Below are 18,125 nucleotides of genomic sequence, written 5' to 3'. Positions count from 1 at the left end.
CAAGGGATTGCAATAGACCCAGCGATGATTTCTACCTTGACAGCACCAACAAACCTCAAGCAACTGAGAGGATTTCTTGGCCATGTGGGCTACTACAAAAGATTTATTGCACATTTTGCAACTAAGGGAGCCCCTTTGCAAAAGCACCTAAGGAAATATGTGGATTTACTTTTGGACTAATGATTGCAAAGAAGCCTTTAATACCCTCAAACAGTGCCTCATCAGAGCACCCATCGTGTAGCCTCCTGATTGGACAAAGGAGTTCCATGTGCACATAGATGCATCAGTTGAAGGGCTAGGTGTTGTTTTATGTCAAAAGGTCCCCCTTAAATTAGATCAACCAATCTATTATGCATGTCAGAAAGTAATTGACCGAGAGTGGAACTACATAGTGACAGAGCTTGAGTGCTTAGCAATGGTGTTTGCACTGGAGGAGTTTTGATACTATCTATTGTCAATGTATTTCAAGTTCTATATGGATCATGAAGCCCTGTCCTTCCTGATGAACAAAGAAGATGTGAAAGGAGGATTAATGGTTCTCGATCATCTATCACGGATGAGATGGTTGACGACTGATGAAATGGTTCCCATGTCCTAGCCGATCATCTATCAGAGATTCCTCAATAAACAGAAGAGGAACAGGATGATCTAGACCTTCCTGATGCTTCCTTGTTTCTAGTCAAAAAAAATACTCCTCCCTGGTATACAGACATAGCCAACCAGCTGGCAACTCAACAATATCCTCCTGGCATCTCAAGCCATGAGAAGAAAAAGCTTCTGTTGGAATCAGTCCCCTACACCTTGCTAGGTGGTGCACTGTACAAGAAAGGCAAAGATGAAGTGTTGCGATGATGTGTTGTAGGAGACAAGATTGGATTATTCTTAATGTATGCCATGACGAACCATGTGGTGGACACTTCGTAGGAGAAGCAGCAACCAGGAAGGCTCTAATAGCGGGATACTGGTGGCCAACCCTCCACAAGGATGCATATGACTACTGCAAGAGATGCGATGCTTGTTAGTGAATGGGAAAACCCACCAAGAATAGTGCCATGCCATTGCAACCTATTCTTCCCCTAAAGCCGTTCGAGAATTGGGGGATTGATTTTGTAGGTCCCATTGACCCACCCACCAAATGAAAGCAAAACAATATGTACGGATTATGTCACAAAGTAGTGTGAAGCTAAAGCTCTAAAGTGGGATGATGGTAACAACGTGGCCTTGTTCGTGTATGAAAACATCATCACATGTTTTGGCAGTCCCCTAGAGCTTGTAAGTGACTGAGGTACTCATTTCCTTAACAAGATCATGGAGGAGTTGACAGAACTCTATAAGATCTGCCACCATCGCAAGTCCACTTCTTATTACCTCAGAGCCAATGGCCAAGTTAAAGTGAGAGTTGAAGTCACCAATCGCATCCTCTACTCGATCCTGACAATGAGGATTGCCGCACATCGTTGTGATTGGGATGATCGACTTACAGAGGCCCTCTGGGAATACAAAACCTCTTATAAGGCAGCTATAGGACAAACTCATTTCCAATTGGTGTACAGCACAAAAGCCATCTTCCCTATTCAGTTGGAGTTGCCCTTTTTGTGAGTGGCAGTTACCTCAGAGATGACGAGTCCCTCCAGCGCCACCTGCTGCATTTGGAATGTTTGGATGAGATTCGATGGATGGCCCTACAGTGCATGGAAGCCACTCAAGTGTGACGCAAGGCCTATCATGACAACTTCATCAAGCACAAGGAGTTCAAAGAAGGTGACCCTCTCCTGGCCTATGATTCGAGATTTGAGAAGTTTCCTGGAAAGCTTTAACAATGTTGGATAAGTCCCTATAAGGTACTTGCTGTCAATCATGTTGGATGGGTCCCTATAAGGTACTTGCTGTCAATCCTAATGGCTCTATCCAAGTGCAGGCCGTTGCTGCCTTTGCTCATCCCTTTCTGATCAATGGCTATCACCTAAAGAACTCTGGGGGTCCACTACGATTTACCGTATAGTACCATGTGAGTGTAAGGGAGGGGGGTTATTTAAGGGAAGGAATGTACATTTTATAAGGTAAGGTCCCATAAATAGAGGGTAGATAAGGGATATTTTCATATATTTCTTGCACGCAAGTGATGTCTCCTTATTACTATTAGTGAATCCCCCGTGCTGAAGAAGTACTTTCCTCCCTGGGAATCCTAACATCACAGTCGACACACCCTTTTCCTTGTGGGCATCGCACAGTCCTTCTCCATGTGCTTCTAATAGCTCTTATGATCTTCCTCATGAGGCGGTCTCGTTCTACTAGCCCCTCCTAGACATCTCCCATCCTTATTATGTTCTCCTCTCGTGTGATCTAGTAGTGGTAATGTGGATGGTCTTGACATATGGTATTTCTACCATACTCTTTATTTTTTTAAAAAAATAAGAAAAAATAAGAGAAAAAAAACAAACAAACTATAATGGAAAAAAAGAAGCGATTTCCTATCATAGCAGGCCTTATTTCAAGAAAAGGTGGCAAACACCCTTGGGCGAGAAGCTGACTGTGGAAAAGATGGTAACACCCAGCAGTCCAGAAAGTTGATCCATCAGTTGACATCTCCATGACCTAGTCCTGAAGCGGACACCCTTGGTGTGTTGTGTCCTATGTATCTCTGCCAAGCGTCTGACGGTCTTCTAACATACGACATGTTCTATATCCAATACACAGTTCTGATCTGTTAGCTACCTCCCTGGGTATGCCTCTTCATCAACAGATCAAGCGATCTTCATCGACAACCCCTTGAGTGATGTGAGTTTTCATCCTAATTGGATGGCGATGTGAGTATGGTCTGCCCTCTGTATCTATCAGTGAGCATGAGATAGAGGGTGCAGTGAGTGACCAGTCCTTTCCCTTCAATTCAATTGAGAGGTGCAATATGTGAATGGAGTGTTGCATGCTCGGGTTGGGCCTCTCAATGCTCAAGCACGATCTCTTCCTGTGCAATGTACTATAAGGCTCCCTGGCCTTTCTTCTCGCACCATATGTTGGCACAAGGTGGAATGCACAGTTGCACCATCAAATGCGTACAATGCATACAACCTTTGCACAAGTGAATGTGAGGATTACATCAATGGTTGTACAAAATGGGTTGCCCTCTGTATCTTTTAACAGAGTGTGAGACAGTGGGTGGGCTAAGTGTGACTGGTGTTTCTCCTCAATCAATTCTGAGAGGTGAGATTAAGGGACATTATGACAATTGGAGTCAGGTACATTTTCGTTTCCCTCTGCTCACACGGGATGGGTCTTTGTCACCATCACAAGCCATGCCACCCTATTCTGTACACTACATGATAAGGCTCCATGGCATTCCTACTTGCACCTATGCCAAATGGGTGGAATGCTCGAATGCACCATCAATTGTGCATATTGGCATACTCTCTCCCAATCAATTTTCCCTTGTTCAGTTCTACACCATCCATGAGTTATGGGATTTCATGCTTACTCATTGAGCGATGTGCATCATGGGGTGAGCGATTGTTTTTTCATCCTCTTGAGTGCCCATGACCTCAGAGTTATATTCTTCAAGATCGACACTTGACTCGATGGACTTTATCAATAAAACGACCTCTTTCGATACTGTTGCATGGTCCTTGCCATGCTGGACGTATTCTGTGGCGCGTCCTGGTCTCGCCTACCGCCCGACGACGGCTTCAATCTTCCTACATCAACAACGACTGTTCCCTTCAATCCTCTACGAAATAAGTGAAGTGTTCCTAACCCTACCATTCTGATCGCAAGTGCATGTTTTGTCTTAAGTGTGCGGATGCCAGCATCTAGTCAGTTGACAATTCCGCGGTCGTGTCGATCAATCTACCCTAACCGGTAAGGTCTTAAGTGTGGGGATGTGTCCCTACACGTTTGATGTGCATACCCCTTGCATAAGTCATTACCCAATCATGCGTGTCTACCATGTACTAGTTCTGCCCTGATGGGATCCCTTCCCCACCTACCCAACCCTCATATCCCCTCTCGTCGAGGCCGTTTCCCTTGTGGTTGCTTTTCTTGCATAAATTTTTCATTTTCTATGTGAACATACCCTATGTTCACCAAACTCCCAGTCCAACCTTATAGCTGGGTTTGTTCCTTTGAATGACACACTTTTTCTTTTTACATCCCCCTGTTTTAGCTTACCATTTTTGTGTTATTAAAATTTTAAGCTTTTTTTGCCCAATTGGATGTATTTCCATGCAAACGCGTCCTTATCGCTTTAAAACAATGATTTAACATACCGGCCCTCTCCTACGCCTTCCCTTGGATATTTTTCCTTTTACCCGCCTATTATTCCGAAATACGGTTTGTCTGCAATTAATTTTTGTGCAGTTTGGTATATTTTTTGTGCATATTTTTGAACTTTTTCCATGTGAACCTGCCCTATTCTCTTCAAAATTCAATTCTGACTGGATAGCCTTGTCAGGCCACCCTTGCTGCACAATCTTCATTTTCCCTCCACCCTATTTTGCCCTGTGGATTTTTTGTTATTAATTTCTTTTGGTGTTTTTGAGCTCTCTTTTATTGTTTTTTCCATCTGAACGCCTCCTAACCCCATCAGAACTGAGTTTTAATGTGACAACCCTGAAGATCATCTCTTGTCCTGCCATTTTTCCTTTTGCTTGACCTCCATTCTAGTGCACGGTTCATTCCATATTAATTTTGGAATCCCATTTCGGATACAATTTTTGGGTTTTTTCCATACAAACGGGGTTTCTCTTGCTAGACACTCTACTCTTCTGTGATAGGATTGTTGGGCACATTTTTGTGCACATTTTTCCTTCTTCCTTCACTTCGTTCCGGCTAATGGATTTTTTGATAATAATTTTTATCTACGTTTTTTAGTTCAATTTTTGCCTTTTTCGCATGTGAACCCCTCCTTATTCCCTTGGATATGCATTTTACTATGCTGGCCCTATGAATCCTATTCTCGTGGATATTTTTCTTTTTTACTGCTCTTCATTCCGGTGCCCGCATCTTTTTATATTAATTTTCGTGTCCCGTTTCAGGGATCTTTTTTTTGTATACCCTAAATCATAGACCACTAGATTTTATAAATAGATGAAAAGATTATATAAAAAGAGATAGACTTTAGTCCCCCTTTCTCATTATTCACACAAAGATCTATAGGTTGATTGAAGTCAAAAGGAAACATACGTAGAGTATTGGCATTTCCAAAATTTGTGCCTTTAGCAAACATCTCACTAATAGACTTGTCAAAGTGCATATGTGCATACATCTTTCATGCTTTGCCTTTTTCCATGTTGTATGAAATATCAATGACAATAGTGCCCCCCATTGATAATGCACACTAGTTGTTTATGAAGCATTTTCTTATTTGGTACTAATATATAAAGAGACTTTCATTCTTATATACTTGTGACCTATATAATGATATGTGCATTTTATACTATAACCAATGAGAATTACAGGATCCGTGACATGTACTAAGAAAACCTTTTGGAAGATGGGATTACCATTGCCATCCAAGAAAAGTTCAATCAATGAATTGACTTCCTCTTTGACATATTATACATGTCAAACAACATCATGAAGCAGATGATAACATCAAATCCCATCAATGATTGACTCCATCTTTGAAATATTTTGCACATCAAATTCCTTCATGGAGCATATTATAATATTCTTAGCTAGGATGCATGGAAATGAGATTTACATCAGTTTTGTTAGCTCAATAGAGCTAATTTACATATGTTCTTGGGTGTCCAAAGGGATGTAATTGAAATTTTATGTCTACTTTTCCCTCAAGTGTGACATTTACATCCAACACTACTTCAATATGAATATCTAGTATGGATAATCTTTCATGATTTCTCTACTTGGTTTGATGATGAAGTTAGGGCTCTTATAAGTGCACTTGGGGGACAGCTCTAGAGAAATGCGTATATACTTTGGCACCAAACATGAGATGCCCCCATAGTTCTTTGAGCCAAAACATACTAATAGCTCCGAGGTTGTCTTGTAGGTAAACTTTGGGACTTCCCCTTCTACATGCTACCTTAGAGTTTGCAAAGGATCGCTCATCAAAGTATTAAATACACATATAAATGTCCTAATGATGGGGCTATAGTGCTCCTTCTTAGATTATCTGTATGATGCAAGTAAGTGTTCAAAAATGTATGATATAACTTCACGCAAACATATAGAAACTCTTTTCTATGTACATTTCACATAAATTTGTACATATATTTTCCCACATATAATCAAAATCGTTTTGATGTGAATTTAACAATGTTACATCATGGATCTCATTCCTCATGCATTTAGCTAAGATATGTTGGTTTTAGCCGAATTGCATATAAATTGAGTTGTTGCTCACATCTCTTCTCTAATTCTTTTGTATTATATCCCAACCAATGATGCAATAAAGGTACATTTCGATGCTTAGTTGTGACATTACATGATTTTTAATAGAAGATACATGAAGGGGATATAAAATGCCACATTTTTCTCCTTTTGAAATAACAAATGTTCTTTAAATAGTTTTGATGATTGGCTTCCAAAAGTAGCAGAGTATTTGAAGTCATCCAACTAACCAATAGATATCCGGCTCTAAGTAAGCTTAAATATATGGCATATGTCCTAACGAGTAAACGTAGATCCATTTTGAAAAGAAATTTGTCCATGACCTACACCAACTATATCATAATACCTAGTCATTACTGAGATGGATTGATCCATGATTATTGTTGCCACTTGAACAAAACCACTTCTTATGAGGAGTCACATGAAAATTTGCACAGAATGCATCATGCTCTTACCAAACATCTTCAAACATATTTGCACATTTTTCATCTATGCCTCTTATGGGCCTTAACTCCTTTTGAATAAGAACATCTTGGATTTTCTTCTTCCACAAAGTAAAGTTAGTACTATCAAACTTCTTGATGCTATAGATTTCCTTGTCTATTATGAATGCTAAGTCCACTTTTGCAAAATAGAAACTAATTTTTAAGTGATAGCAACTAAAGAGTCAAAAAATTACAAAATTGAGAGAAGATAGAAAGTGAATCACTAATCAAGAATAATGTGTATATAACTATCCAAACATGTCAAAATCGTGTCCAAAATGGAGATCATGAAGATTTCTATTTGTGGTGCTAGAGGGACTCCCTACTGCTCTAATACTAGTTATTGGAGCTACAAGGAAAATAAAGATTGAAAAGAGAGGGAGAGTGTGGCAGAGAGAGAGAGAGAGAGAGAGGAGAGGAAGAGAGGGAGGGAAGGAGGGAAAGACATATTATGGCCTTTTATAGGCCATCATAATACCCTCTCTCCCATGTCACAACCTACCAGAACTACCATGATCAATATTCCTCCTACCCTATCTATTCTGTGATCATCCTACCCTCCATGAAAGCCAAAAACAACTAGAGAAGATGCTCAACATCCTCTTAAAATCATGTCTCTACCCATCGAATCATATCATCTTCCTGATCATTACATTGTCTCCTTTTGTCATATTTTTGACCTCTAGACCATAGCTCCATATTGAAAGTTATAATTTGTTAACATATTATTATAATGTAAGGCACATTCCTATTCATTGTATTATACTTTTCATATCTATTAATATATCATTATTATATAAGACACATTCTTATGCATTGAGTTATGATTTGCATCATGCTTCTCCCTATGTGTTGACAAAACACCCCATTCTCATTGACAATCTCTCTTCTTGATCCTACACTACCTTGGAAACATAAAATTATTGAGAATCTCCTTTCCTTACTAGCTACATGAGGTTCTTTCGATCCTTTCTAGTCTTGTTCCATATTCCCAGACAAATCTTCCAGCTCATAAATAGTGGGGAAATCAAATATAGCATATTTATGAAAGAAAACACAAGGAAATTGATATTAATATTATACTTACCTAAGATAACAAAGCTTGTAGCTAGAATCATAAAAGTTATTAACCAAAATTCAATTGTATTTTCTATAGCACAGTGAAACCAACATTAAGGTTAGCATGATAGTAATACACTTATAACGAATGAAACATTGATAAGTTAAGCAAGCTGTATGCACATTGAATGCCTAGATCCAAAGAGAGAGTAAAACTTGATAGTTCATATAAACTTTCACACCAATCTATGATCTCATGGTAGTTTATAAAATGCTTTCCCTAAATAAGGTTGAGGCACTCATAATCTACAAATACCTTAGTTATATATACTAAGATACTTGTACAAACACCTTTCACATGAAAAATATTCATATAAAAACTATTTGATATTCAAAATGTCATAAATTAATAGTGATATTTGAAATACTTTAAAATAATATCTAAATAATATTTAAAAACACCGCAATGGAACAAAACATGTGGAAGTTTTAGCGATCTCTACCATCATGATACCCCAAGAGACTATGTAATCTTGAGCTTTTAGCTTTCACTATATCTAGCTCACTTGTTGGCTAGCAACTCCTAGTAACATACCCTTGCTAGAGGGATGATGGCATTGAATGGTTATCCTCCATATATGAGACCATATTCTCAAGGGGATAAAACCTTAGATTGTCGTCCCTTTAGGTGAAAACTTGGAAAGAAAACCTTAGATTGTGAAGGGGTCCAGCTAGACTTGAAAGAGACACACCCAAGGATTTTACACAAGTCCAAGTGTAGAGAAATAAGAGCTAGGAAAAGAAGGAGCTACTAACTAACTATCTTAGAGTAAGTATGAAAATGTTGTTTGAAATAATTTTTTTTTGAAGAAATCAAAGATATCTTCCACTGCATCACATTTGTCGCCACCAACAAAAAATTAGACAACGTCACAACATTCCAATCATAGGAAGCCAACCTGTGCAATAGAAAATAGACCTTTCATTAATGACAGCTATCTATTGCACTACCAAATTACACATGCATAAAATACTAATCCATCCTTGGTTTCAAGTAAAGAAGTTGTATTCGAGAAATTGGCATCAGTATCATTGTGCATAGTGATATTTATGTGTGATAATAAATGGCCTAAAGCCACATGTCAATCCTAGAAAGAGGAGCCGTGACACACGAGCACACGAGTGCAAATACATGAAGCGAATGCAAGATCCCCATTTGCAAACCCCTTTTCTGTAAATTTATTGTGCTTGACAATATCTTTTGCTTCATTCTATGGATCCAATTCACCTTAGATCATCGGCCGTGTCAATATTTGAGTTCAAGTATGGCCCAATTGGCGCGAGCTAGTGATGGCAAGAAATACATGGGAACAGACGTGCCGTGCGCTCGCCTGCGTGCGTACACACTCTCTCGCATGACTGGCTATACAATCTTCCAAAATGATTGCTTCAAAGCACGTAAGAAGCTTTGATTCAAAATAAGGGAACGGAATTCTACCAGTACTTGTAACCAGAGTTTAAGATTGACGAAACGCACGTACAATGTTTTCCGATATGGAATGTTACAATAACCATTGTGATCCGTTTTGGCTGCCATGGTACATTCAATAAGCATTAGAAGCTGCAATACAGCCAACAGAGTGCGGGCGGCAGCGGTCGACGAATGATCTGTTGTCGAGCAGGTGGGGCTGCTAGGTGCTTTGAAGTGGTAATATGATCGTCTAGAGCGGAGGAGAAAGAAGAAGAAGAATGATGACTAACATGGACTTTGTCGCCGGGGCCGTTAGCCTGTGACGAGGTGGTCCGACTATCAAGCTGCTGGACCTCCGTCTTGTGGCACATGAATGCGCCCAGCACGCATATCGAGACTGACGTCCCCAGCATTCCCAATATTTTGATCTGCTCCATTATAACTCGGTATATTGTCAAGGTCAGATGGCGATGACGATATTATTCCCCCGAGGAGCTGGAATGTTTTCTCTGAATGAGCTAAACGATCACAAAGCGCCGTCCTCATATGCTCATGATACCAATGCGCAGTCGGCGAGTCGGCCGCTCTTCTTTCATATTAGTTTAATAAGTCGAATAGCAACGATACTATGACAGTTGTGACTCCAACTATTACTCCAGGTTGAGTTTCCGTTGGCAGCTGGATACCAGGTAGACTGTCCATTGGCACCTCCAGCTGCATATCTGGCTCAAGGAAATGTTTAATATCGGGGCATTCAGTCTAAAGCCAGCTGCACAGAACCCAATAAAGCATGGCTGGACGTGAATATATTGGTGCTGCTCCACAACACAATGATCCAACCTGCACACCCGCAATACTCGACTCACACTATATCCACGTGGACTAAGGTACCATTGGCTAACAAACGATGGTTTCTTTTGCAACACATTGATGGAACTTGCACACGTGGAATACTCGACCCTCTCTATATTCAACAAGACTAAGGCACCATTGGCTAAGAAACGATGGTTTCTTTTGGAGAGGATATAAATTGTTCTAAAGACAAGTGCACAAAACTCAACGAAGGAAAGGTATATTCAGTGAGGTATTTTGGACAAGACTAACTAGAGGCATTGTTAGGCATTTCTCAGCCATAAGATATTGAGCTAAAGAAATGCCAAGGCTCTCATTGTAGAACCCAATAATATGGGATGATTGTGTGCTTATCTAGAGTTTCTATGGAAAATAAGAATAGTGTATACTGCATCACACATTACTCTGCATATGATGACAAAGCAAGTAGTAGGTCTTATCATGCCTAGGTCCATTACATGATGCTCAAAAAGGTGTACTCATGGGTGAAACTACTGATGTGAAGAGTATTAGACCCAGGACAAAAGGCAACAACAAAGTGGCTAAGGCTTATATACAACAACAAGACTTCAATTAGGCTCCATGTTGGGATATGACTAGGCTTAAAAGGAAGGCTTGTTTATGCAACAATAAGTATTAATAGGAAACATACCTTAGCATTAAGGTTAGAGGATAGGTAAAAAGAAGAGAAGATAAGATGCGGAGGTCTGATGCATGGAAAGAAGGTGAATTAAAAGCATAGCTATGGTAAAAAATAAAAGACTACATGGTGCAAAACGACGCAAATGTTCAATTAAAAAAATTTCCCCTATTGTCGCTAAAAGTGTCGGTATAAGTGTTTGTACAAAACCATCGCTATATGCGTTGCCATTTTTGGCTCCTTTGCAACAAATATAGCGATAGTTTATGATATAAATTGCGACAGCAATAGCGATGCCATCTGAGGAGTTTTTGTCGAAAGGTCGTATCCACCGAGGAGGATCAGAGATGGAAAGAAGTAGAGATAGGAGATGGAAGAGAAGAAAAAGAATAAACAAGAGGTAAACACGATAAAGACAAAGCTCAATGAATTGAATCAATATATATTGATAGAACTTGAAATCCTTTGTCTAGCACTACTCAAAAGCACTCTCCAAGCATTAGATCTCCTGCAGCTCTTTCATAAAATAAAAACGTGCATCCAAAAAAGTAGCTCCTTCTCTGCTGCTCGGAACCCAAATCTCATGGCCCCATTAGCTTCAGAAGGGGGGTAAAACCCTAGGATACCTGGTCAAGGAACTCTGGGATCACTTCTTCTTCTTCTTCCAATTCAAAGTGCAGTTTTCAGCCTCTCAATAGCAATCATGACGCACTCGATTTCACCCATCTGTTTTTTTAATGAAGAATCCAATAACTAGCTAAAAAAGCAACTTGTTTTTTGCATATTATTCTAATCTAGAAGCTTTTCTAGCTTTTTCAGATATTTACGATAAATAATTTTTCACATATCTAAAATAGGCTAAAATTGTCCAAAATCTAGTATTTTTGGACCATCTATGCCATGGACTCTACCACTAATGACTTAGATCGCATTGAATCTCTTAATTAATAAGAAAGTCCGATGATGATGCACTCCATAGTTTTTCACACCATGTCCACGTAGTGGCACGACAACACATGCAAAGAAATTAGCGATGCTAATAGCGACAGTTATTGAAGGAAAAGATTTGTGGCAAGGCAGCTTGCTCTTGCCACATATAGCACCATGTGTTTGTATAATATGCTACTAATGAATTGCATGTTGGATGCAAAAAGGTTATCAAGATGAGCTCAAAATATACTTGAACCCACAAGACTGATACATAGAATAAGTACATGAAACCATAGAGAGAGAGGAGAGCAGAAACTAACATGAAATTCTATCTATAATTATCAAAGATACAAATGATGATAAGTACATCTAAGGAAAAGTGCATGGAAGATGCTTGCACAGATCACAAGAACAAAAAAGAAGAGGGTGTGTACTCCACAAATCCAAGCAGGAGCTATAGATCCTCGCCATTTGAAAGCTCGTCCCGACGCAAAGGAGCATCGAACGGACTCTTTAAAATGAACAACTACACATCGGCCCAACACACATAATGCATTTTTTAAAAAATAATAACTATAGATAAGAAAGATGATTGACTTATTGGGCCGCCATGTGCGTACAATCTATCGATGAGTGAAGTGAGATCATGTCTCTCTGCATATCGAGTCCAAGCTGGTGGGATCGAGATTTGTGATAGAGTGCTACAAAGAAAACAAAATACAATTGTTAGTACAAGTGATATTGCAAATACGAAAGCGAAAAGAACAAAAGAAAAACTTACAAAGTCCTCTAGATAAGTCATGTGGCTTCCACTACTCAGATGATGCACGATCCCTGCCTCCACTCGTGTCCTCGCTGCCTCCCCTTGTTATCGCCAAGGTCTTAGATAATTTGTAGCCTCCTCTGTGAGTCTCCATCAATCATATACATCTAGCCACTCATGCTTTGAGGTTCTACTCATGAGTGCCTTGCATGTGTTTGATCATCTATATGACATGTATGCATGTATACACCCCATCATTTACCCAGTGGAAAACCTCTCTACAGTAGTAGGTACTAAAAAATCCTTGTACAAGGATGACACTATATAGTCCTTGCTCCCCTCGGGTATATTCTTCCAATGGTGCAAGACATTGCACTGAAAAACTTCTTGGCACAACTCTCTCATGCAAGACATCACCCTCCTCCCATTATCATTCAAGATCAAAGCACCTATCTTATCATCTACGAGATATCCATACCCCTCTAGGGTGTATGTCTAAGGTGTATCCTCTCCCACCTATGATTGCACTCCTAGGCATAACCAAGTTACCCCTGTATATCTAGTGTACCCACACTGGTAGTATCTCTCGAAGTAGTACCCATAGGGGTACCACCTACAAATGGCAAAAGCAAGACTCACATGAGTAGATGTCCCCACAGGTGTGACAAATCCTAGAGATGACACCTATCCACTAGAATTACGAGACAGAGACATTGTATCGGGGCCTCCACAAGATTCACCTAAACCACTCTCTCTGGAACCTATACAAGAGCAAGGAGTAGTATCCCTGTGTGGAGCCGATTACGGGCTCATAGCATTCACATCTCCACGCAACACTGCCGATTGCGGGCTCATAGCATTCACATCTCCATGCAACACTGCCCTGAAAACTTCTTTTGTTCAGGCCCAATCTAGAGCATTGAGCTTGTCTACTAGAAACTGAAGCATCAGAGCATGGCAAAGTAGATCTCATGGAATGGCCAGTGGTGTCTGAGATGGTTCTTGGTCTGCCATATCTCTGAATTGAGTCATCTGATCTGGAGACATATGTGTGAATATCTTTCGCAACTCCTCATCCCTCATCCCTTGACTCATCCTTATCTCCAAATATCATAAAAGATAATGTGGATACACAAAAAATGATGTCAATATAATTAATATAAAGATTTAAGTAAAGCACAATAATATAACTCTCAAAAAAATGATGCTACTTAAAATGAATATTCTAAAGTATCCCTAAAAGTGATTCATTAATGAATTGAGTACGCGGATGTAGCAAGTATGACCTAGCTTATGGTCCCTGTTGAAAACTGCAAGGAAGACGAGAGACGAAAGGAAGAGAGGAGAGAAAAGAGATATGAGACACTGGAAGTGGAACCCCAGAAGTGTGTCAACTGAGCACACATGATAGAAATATATAGAGGGAACCTGGGACACTATATATAGACAGACTATATATAGCCAACAGGTGGGACGATATATATAGACAGACTATATATAGCTAACAGTCCCATGTCAATCTCCTAGCACAACTCCACGTACACGGGAAGGTCTATAGATAGGTCACCCTAGAAGGAGGAGACCACTTTGTTCTCAAATTAATTCATGGCCTCCTGTCTTTTTGTTATCATTACCGAAATCTACATCCTCTATATGCTTCAAGCCCTCTTCGACCTCCACCCTCCGTAATATTGACCCCTGCACCTATATACTCTCCTTATCTACACTGGGAACATTGATTTCATCATACACTCTCACACTCTGAGGAGCTGATGTCACAACATACAACCATTGAGGTTATCATGGATTTGAATAGAAAATTACATGTTCAAAACCACACATAAGAGTAATTATGTTGTCATGAATTTTTTTTGAAAAGAAATCAAGAACGTGTTTACAATGGGTTGACAATACAAATGTGTCACACAGATTTGTCCATCTTTTCTCGAAATCTATTTCTGGAAATCCAAATGGACCTCGCCAAATAGTTTCCCTAGCTCGTTCCAATACCACTTTGAACCATTGTTTATCAAATATGATCATGGAGAAGCTACGGTAATCCACTGAGATAAGACTTTCCAAGTTCTCAAAATACTACATCTTATGTATAACGGTGGTTGGATTTGTAGCTCACTGCCGGCTCTCTTATTGAAATTTTGCCATGATACCACAATCCATTATGGAGCACATTTTTGTCGATGCGCTCAATGTGAAAATGTCACCCACGCAACTAGACGCACTATATATTTTGTAATGTACATTGAAATGGTTATATTAGTTGTCACATATAAAATCTAGTTATGATAGCTTATAAAACATGTGTTCACCTTCGGACTACATTCCCTCAAGAATCCCAATCCTTTAGTAGAGACCTCCACCCCTTTGCAAGAAGCTACAATCAAATTTCCATATAACCATCTTAGAGGCATAAACCACGGCATCTCCTCCATGCCCTCAAAATATGGAATCGGTCAATGGTGCATACTGCATCAAAATTTTGATTGCACTTCTTCTTGATCTTTCCTTGCCTACTCGTACATTACGAGCCACATTGTCAGATCATTTGGGGTTAAAAGTCTACCACGAGGGTAAGAGACAGTAGGGTGAAGGGAGATTCAAGGAGAGGAGTAGATGGAAGAGAAGGGGTTTAATGAAATAGAAGATGTAGAAGAATAATCACAAAGGTGAAGCTATCAATTTATTTCTGCATTATGAAAAGATAAATCTTTTGTAGACAAAAATGTACATAAAACAATAACTTCCTCTATGCTACTGAGATTGCCAATTTGATGCTTCCATTGGCTCCGAAAGGGGGGTGAAATTCCAAGACACCTGCCTTAATTTCTGCCAAATTACTCCTTCATCTTCTAATTTGAAATGCAATTCAGTGCCTAAAAACTACGATCGTGCATCACACGATTTTGCCAAATATTTTTTTAACATAAAATCCTCCCAAAATGGTTGAAAACTACCTGCTTTCTTTTAGATGTCATTCTGTTGTAGAAGTTGTCTATAATTTTTTGGATTTTTACAAGAGATAATATCTAAAATATCAAAAATTGGCTTAACTTATCCAAAAATCTAGTGTTTTTGAACCATCCACACTACGATCACTGACATTAATTACTAATATGGCATTGGCTCTCTAGATCAATAAGAAAGTCGAATGACAATGCATTCTAGAGTTTTTCACACTATGACCATATAACAACACGACAATGGGTCCATAGATGCATGATGCAAGATACAAAAATGATTCACTTTCTCCTCCATTGTAGCATTCATTCTTTTTTCTATCTCATTTCCAACCACCACATCCCAAGTCAGTCTATCATCATCCTTTAGCGACCATAGTATACTGTTGTCTAAATCCACCATTGTTAGCCACTGTGAAATATGCACTAATGCCTCCGACACTAGCCAAACTTCAACCATGCTACCTTCTGGTAGCCGACCTTATTGTCACACAAAGCCTTCCATGGTTTTCATGAAGCGTTCCAAGAAGAACATCCATTGCATATGGAAAGGTCTCATAATCTCCACTTCATCTACAAGATGCACCAAGAGGTGGGTTTGTATCGTAAGCATGATGGTGGGCAGGTACTTCCTTGCACTATATTCGACATAGGATGTCTGGATCTCCTTCTGTGGGATCCATTGCACTAAATTCAATAACCTGTAAATAGCCTTGTGTATTTTTGGAGTGAGATATCATGCGATCATGAAGCATTACGAATATGGACTAGAAACCAAATAGAAAAATACGCATGCCACTTATAGTTGAGGCTAGTACAAACTTGACATATCTTATACCAATCATGGGATTTTAGCTCTGATAGTTAGTTGTCTTTAGAAAAAGTGGATCTAAGGGAACGAATCACCCATTGAGGTACGGATAGATCTGATAATTTGCTTCACAATGTTCTCTTCTTTAGTGGACAGAACCCAAGGAGTGAGAGGTAGTTGCAAGAGACCATCAGTACTCAATTGTGGCCAAAGCATCTCCATCTTACCTACCTCCTTCAAATCCATTTGGGCCTTGCAATGTCTATCTTTCTTGTGATGTGGTCCCATAATAAGCTATCCAATTCTTGAAAATATATAGGGGATCCAACAAGTGGTTGATCAGTAGTAAGTGGGTCCAATATGGAAACTCGTAGAAAACCAAGAACCGCATTCTGTTTGGATGTGACTCTGTATGGACCATTTTCAACTCGTACTAACTTTGGCCTTTCATTTGTGCTAGAGGTCATCCAAGAAAACCTTCCCTCAGTTCATGACCCTTCAGCAAGAAAGTGGCGTGCCCTTGATATACTATCTTTTTCATAGTTCATGACCTTCGGGAGTCTAACCACACAATAAACATGCATGATAACATGAGGTAGCTAGACATGTCCCAACACCCCTATTTAGTTAACACAAACTTGAAGAGCTATGTTAGATATCACCAACAACAAGCACGCAAGCATACTTACTTGAGTATCCACCGAATCTCAGAAAGTCATGCATGGTCCCACATGAGAATGGCTCGTATGTTGGGAGACTGTCGACCATTGCACTTGCTCATATCTTCTACGGTGACCCCTTCCTTCCACAAAATCTTGAGCTCATCAACTAATGGACGGAGATAGACGTCCATATTCCTGACTTTGTAGTACCTAAGAATGAGCAAGCTAGGGATTAGGTTTCCTTTCTTCGTAGAAAGCCATGGTAGGATGTTGTAGTTAACAAGGACTACATGCCATACACTGTAAGAAGTTGAGCGGAGACCAAATGGGTTCATGCCATCCATAGCAAGACCGAGTCAAACATTCCTTGGATGTTGGGCAAAGCCTGGAAAGGTAGAGTCAATGTGGCTCCATGTGCATGAATGATATTCGTTGGATCCCATTTGTGGATCTATTCTATACATGCCACATTGTCAAGCTCGCCATACCCCACATACGAAACATGTGACGTATATGCGGTATAAGTGGAAAGTGTGTAAGTAATTTTTGAGGGATGGTTTGCCCTTGCAAGTCCTATTGATACCTATGAGCACCACACTTTGGACATGTCTCCATAGTCCCATAGTCTCCTTGAAACAATACATAGTTGTTGACACATGCATCGATGTTGTTGTAGTCCATGCCAAGCTTTTGTAAAATGTATTGCGTATCATTATGAGAATCAGGCATCATATTTCCAGGTGGCAATATATGATACTTTACAAACTTGAAGAAAAACATAAAATACCTTTAGAAAGCATAAGTGTTTTATCAACGGAGAATATGTGGAATGTACCTGACGAAGTCGGTCACACTTGCATCGCTCCACCCATATTTTTCTTGCATACTTAAGATCCCAAGAATAAAATATGGTTATCTCCTCTAGTATCATGGGTGTAGGCTCAGCCATGCCTTCCAACTGGTGGATTGGCTCAAGCCCTCCATCCATCGCGTGCCCATGAACTCTTCTAATTGGTGGAAATAGGTGCATTCCTCCTTAGGATGAGGCATCACCTCCCTGTATAAATTTTACAGGCATGTCTAATATTTTTGTATATAATATTCAATTAGTTTTTGAAAATGTAAGCCATGA

Source organism: Lygodium microphyllum, chromosome 19 (genome assembly GCF_053477565.2).
Source record: "Lygodium microphyllum isolate KBCC chromosome 19, Lygodium_microphyllum_v1.1.10, whole genome shotgun sequence".
Lineage (NCBI taxonomy): Eukaryota > Viridiplantae > Streptophyta > Polypodiopsida > Schizaeales > Lygodiaceae > Lygodium > Lygodium microphyllum.
Note: the sequence above shows the minus strand (reverse complement) of the source record.